The sequence below is a fragment of the Cherax quadricarinatus genome, chromosome 6 (assembly GCF_038502225.1).
Source record: "Cherax quadricarinatus isolate ZL_2023a chromosome 6, ASM3850222v1, whole genome shotgun sequence".
Taxonomy (NCBI): domain Eukaryota; kingdom Metazoa; phylum Arthropoda; class Malacostraca; order Decapoda; family Parastacidae; genus Cherax; species Cherax quadricarinatus.
This window is the reverse complement of record NC_091297.1, coordinates 46,247,852-46,253,929: the sequence shown is the minus strand read 5'-3', so window position 1 is coordinate 46,253,929 and position 6,078 is coordinate 46,247,852.

The following is a 6,078-nucleotide window of genomic DNA, read 5'->3' as shown; positions in this document are numbered from 1 at the left end:
CCCTCAAAGGGTTAATGTGATCCTTTATTGACAACGTTTCACCCACACAGTGGGCTTTTTCAAGTCACAAACAGATCTACTTGGGGTGGAAGGTATGGGAGCATTTATAGTCAGGTTCAAAATGTTGAGGTCAGGTGGAGAATGCTGCATCTGATGATCCACTGGGTTGGGTTATAGAGTCTTGGGTAGCTTGGCGGGGGTATTGGACAAGTTGTGAGTAGACCTTCTGCAGTGTTCTATGTTCTTATGTGGGATAGCGATGAAGAAGTTTCTTGGCAAGTGGTTCAGCTATGTTATAGAAGCCATTGTTCTGGTTGAAATTGTTGGTTATAGAGATAAGCGATGATTCCAGGATTCTTCGATATTGAGTGTTGTCTTCTGTGGCGATAAGTCTTGAGTTTCTGTAGTTAATTAAATGGTTGTGTGAATTGCAATGTTGTACACAGGCATTCCTTGTATCGTCAGTTCTGCTTGCGTATTGGTGTTCTGAAATACGTGTTTGGAGGTCTCTTGATGTTTCGCCCACGTATAATTTGTTGCAGTCATTACAAGGGATTATGTATACCCCTGCAGAGGATGGATGCTTGTCCTGTCTACTACTGGTGATGTCCTTGATGGTCGTGGTTGTGGAGGTAGATACTTGGAATGATGTATTGGAAAAGATGTTGGAAACATGTATGGCAATGGAGTTGGTGGGGAGGACTATGTATCTCTTCTCGGCATTGTCTTCTCTGGGTGTGTTGAAGATGTTTAATGCCCGCTGTCTGCAGTCTCTGATGAAGTGATGAAGACTTATCACCACAGAAGACAACACTCAATACCGAAGAATCCTGGAATCATCGCTTATCTCTATAACCAACAATTTCAACCAGAACAATGGCTTCTATAACATAGCGGAACCACTTGCCAAGAAACTTCTTCATCGCTATCCCACATAAGAACATAGAACACTGCAGAAGGTCTACTCACAACTTGTCCAATACCCCCGCCAAGCTACCCAAGACTCTATAACCCAACCCAGTGGATCATCAGATGCAGCATTCTCCACCTGACCTCAACATTTTGAACCTGACTATAAATGCTCCCATACCTTCCATCCCAAGTAGATCGGTTTGTGACTTGAAAAAGCCCACTGTGTGGGTGAAACGTTGTCAATAAAGGATCACATTAAACTGCTTATGTGTTTGTTTCCTCCAATGTTGTTGGAGTTATATAGGGCTACAAAAACCACAGCCGACTCAGCTGCTGTTTCACCACTATTATGGACGGCTAACACTCAGTGGCCCTTATATACCCAACAGCAACACAATACAACACCTCTCGTGACATACGTAATGACTTACTTTATTCATTCTAGAGTATATTCCATGTTTCTATGTTATTAATATTGTTTATTATGTCATATTAGTTGAATTGTGATAGATAAATAAGCCATAGAGTTGATATTAGTGTCATATTCTCCAACAATAAACTTGCCATCCCTCCCTCACACAAACAAATAGCCAATAAGAACATAACAATGGAAGAACACTGCAAGTCTACTGGCCCATACAAGGCAGGTCCTTATCAAAATGACCTCCACCCAAAGCTACCCAAGAATTTACTCCTGTACCCAATGACACAAATCAAATTCAGCTCCTCCAACTCGTATATTTGTCCAATCTCTTCTTAAAGCTACCCAAGGTCCTAGCCTCGATCACCCTACTGGTAAGTGTGATGTTAAATAAGAACTTAAAAAAGTAGGAACACTGCAACAGGCCTGCTGGCCCATACTAGGCCGGTCCTTCACAAATCCAACCCACTAACAGAACAAATGCTACCCAAGCAATAAGCTCTGGTGCAAGTCCGACTCAAATCCAACCCCTTTCACTCGTGTATTTATCCAACCTAAATTTGAAACTACCCAAGCCATAGCTTTTAGAACATTGGAAAGGAGGAACACTGCAATAATCCTGTTGGCCCATATTAGGCCAGTCTTTCACAAATCCAACCCACTAATAGAGCAAGTGCTACCCAAGCAATAAGCTCAGGTGCAAGTCCGACTCAAATCCAACCCCTCTCACTCGTGTATTTATCCAACCTAAATTTGAAACTACCCAATGTTTTAGCTTCGATCACCCTACTAGGCAGACCGTTCCACTCATCAACTACCCCTAATACCAGTGTTCATTTATACATTTTATTAGTGCCCTAGAGTCCTTATGGAGGGGGATTCCCCTTCCAAATAACCTCTCTTCCCTCTCTCCTCCTCCCTGTCTTCCATTCATCAACAACAGACTTCAATAAAGGTAACTGTCATGTTGAATGTTCATTCTTTTGTGCATGTAAATCTATCTTTTAGGTAAAAAAAAAAATTTTTTTGTTGATACTTCTGGGTGTCTGGAACGAATTAATTGGATTTTCATTATTTCTTATGGGGAAAATTGATTCGAAAATCGTCCATTTCGATAATAGTCCCACTTCCAGGAACGGATTATGGACGATTATTGAGGGACCACTGTATATATATGTGTGTGTGTGTGTGTGTGTGTGTATATACATATATATATACACATGTATATGTATATATATATATATATATACACATTATATATGTATATATATATATATATACACATTTTTTTTTTTATCACACTGGCCGATTCCCACCAAGGCAGGGTGGCCCGAAAAAGAAAAACTTTCACCATCATTCACTCCATCACTGTCTTACCAGAAGGGTGCTTTACACTACAGTTTTTAAACTGCAACATTAACACCCCTCCTACAGAGTGCAGGCACTGTACTTCTCATCTCCAGGACTCAAGTCCGGCCTGCCGGTTTCCCTGAACCCCTTCATAAATGTTACTTTGCTCACACTCCAACAGCATGTCAAGTATTAAAAACCATTTGTCTCCATTCACTCCTATCAAACACGCTCATGCACGCCTGCTGGAAGTCCAAGCCCCTCGCACACAAAACCTCCTTTACCCCCTCCCTCCAACCTTTCCTAGGCCGACCCCTACCCCGCCTTCCTTCCACTACAGACTGATACACTCTTGAAGTCATTCTGTTTCGCTCCATTCTCTCTACATGTCCGAACCACCTCAACAACCCTTCCTCAGCCCTCTGGACAACAGTTTTGGTAATCCCGCACCTCCTCCTAACTTCCAAACTACGAATTCTCTGCATAATTTTCACACCACACATTGCCCTCAGACATGATGTCTCCACTGCCTCCAGCCTTCTCCTCGCTGCAACATTCATCACCCATGCTTCACACCCATATAAGAGTGTTGGTAAAACTATACTCTCATACATTCCCCTCTTTGCCTCCAAGGACAAAGTTCTTTGTCTCCACAGACTCCTAAGTGCACCACTCACCCTTTTCCCCTCATCAATTCTATGATTCACCTCATCCTTCATAGACCCATCCGCTGACACGTCCACTCCCAAATATCTGAATACATTCACCTCCTCCATACTCTCTCCCTCCAATCTGATATCCAATCTTTCATCACCTAATATTTTTGTTATCCTCATGACCTTACTCTTTCCTGTATTCACTTTTAATTTTCTTCTTTTGCACACCCTACCAAATTCATCCACCAATCTCTGCAACTTCTCTTCAGAATCTCCCAAGAGCACAGTGTCATCAGCAAAGAGCAACTGTGACAACTCCCACTTTATGTGTGATTCTTTATCTTTTAACTCCACGCCTCTTGTCAAGACCCTCGCATTTACTTCTCTTACAACCCCATCTATAAATATATTAAACAACCACGGTGACATCACACATCCTTGTCTAAGGCCTACTTTTACTGGGAAATAATTTCCCTCTTTCCTATGTACTCTAACTTGAGCCTCACTATCCTCGTAAAAACTCTTCACTGCTTTCAGTAACCTACCTCCTACACCATACACCTGCAACATCTGCCACATTGCCCCCCTATCCACCCTGTCATACGCCTTTTCCAAATCCATAAATGCCACAAAGACCTCTTTAGCCTTATCTAAATACTGTTCACTTATATGTTTCACTGTAAACACCTAGTCCACACACCCCCTACCTTTCCTAAAGCCTCCTTGTTCATCTGCTATCCTATTCTCCATCTTACTCTTAATTCTTTCAATAATAACTCTACCATACACTTTACCAGGTATACTCAACAGACTTATCCCCCTATAATTTTTGCACACTCTTTTGTCCCCTTTGCCTTTATACAAAGGAACTATGCATGCTCTCTGCCAATCCCTAGGTACCTTTCCCTCTTCCATACATTTATTAAATAATTGCACCAACCACTCCAAAACTATATCCCCACCTGCTTTTAACATTTCTATCTTTATCCCATCAATGCCGGCTGCCATACCCCCTTTCATTTTACCTACTGCCTCACGAACTTCCCCCACACTCACAACTGGCTCTTCCTCACTCCTACAAGATGTTATTCCTCCTTGCCCTATACACGAAATCACAGCTTCCCTATCTTCATCAACATTTAACAATTCCTCAAAATATTCCCTCCATCTTCCCAATACATACATATATATATATATATAATTTTTTTTTTTTTCAACAAGTCGGCCGTCTCCCACCAAGGCAGGGTGACCCAAAAAAGAAATAAAATCCCCAAAAAGAAAATACTTTCATCATCATTCAACACTTTCACCACACTTGCACATTATCACTGTTTTTGCAGAGGTGCTCAGAATACAACAGTTTAGAAGCATATACGTATAAAGATACACAACATATCCCTCCAAACTGCCAATATCCCAAACCCCTCCTTTAAAGTGCAGGCATTGTGCTTCCCATTTCCAGGACTCAAGTCCGTCTATATGAAAATAAACGGTTTCCCTGAATCCCTTCACTAAATATTAACCTGCTCACACTCCAACAGATCGTCAGGTCCCAAGTATCATTCGTCTCCATTCACTCCTATCTAACACGCTCACGCACGCTTGCTGGAAGTCCAAGCCCCTTGCCCACAAAACCTCCTTTACCCCCTCTCTCCAACCCTTTCGTGGACGACCCCTACCCCGCCTTCCTTCCCCTATAGATTTATATGCTTTCCATGTCATTCTACTTTGATCCATTCTCTCTAAATGACCAAACCACCTCAACAACCCATCTTCTGCCCTCTGACTACTACTTTTATTAACTCCATACCTTTTCCTAATTTCCACACTCCGAATTTTCTGCATAATATTTACACCACACATTGCCCTTAAACAGGACAACTCCACTGCCTCCAACCGTCTCCTCGCTGCTGCATTTACCACCCAAGCTTCACACCCATATAAGAGTGTTGGTACTACTATACTTTCATATATTCCCTTCTTTGCCTCCATAGATAACGTTTTTTGACTCCACATATACCTCAACGCACCACTCACCTTTTTTCCCTCATCAATTCTATGATTAACCTCATCCTTCATAAATCCATCCGCCAACACGTCAACTCCCAAGTATCTGAAAACATTCACTTCTTCCATACTCCTCCTCCCCAATTTGATATCCAATTTTTCTTTATCTGAATCATTTGATACCCTCATCACCTTACTCTTTTCTATGTTCACTTTCAACTTTCTACCTTTACACACATTCCCAAACTCATCCATATATATATATATATACAGGAGGGCCCCACTTATACGGCAGGTTAGGTTCCAGGCTACCGCCGTAAAGCGGAAACCGCCGTAAAGTGGAACACCCTTTTTTTCCACTTACAAATGCATACAAATACTAGATAACAAGTTTACACTAACATATATTAAGTTAGCAATAGAACCAGGCATCAAAAAACAATAAAAAAGTACAATACACACATAGTGCACTCATTACTTACCTTAAAATTTTTATAGTCTTAATCTAGGGTGAGACAAGTAGTATTTATTGTAAGAAATCAAGTGTGGTATGTATGGTAATAGCCAGGCTACCTTACCAGGCCACCCCACCCACACATACTATTCTATGATATTTAAGCATCCCAGAGCGATAAAATGTATATACAGTTCACTCATTACTTACCTTAAAATATTTGTAGTCTTAATGTAGGGTCAGGAGTAAGTAAATGAGATAAAACGAATAAATGAGAG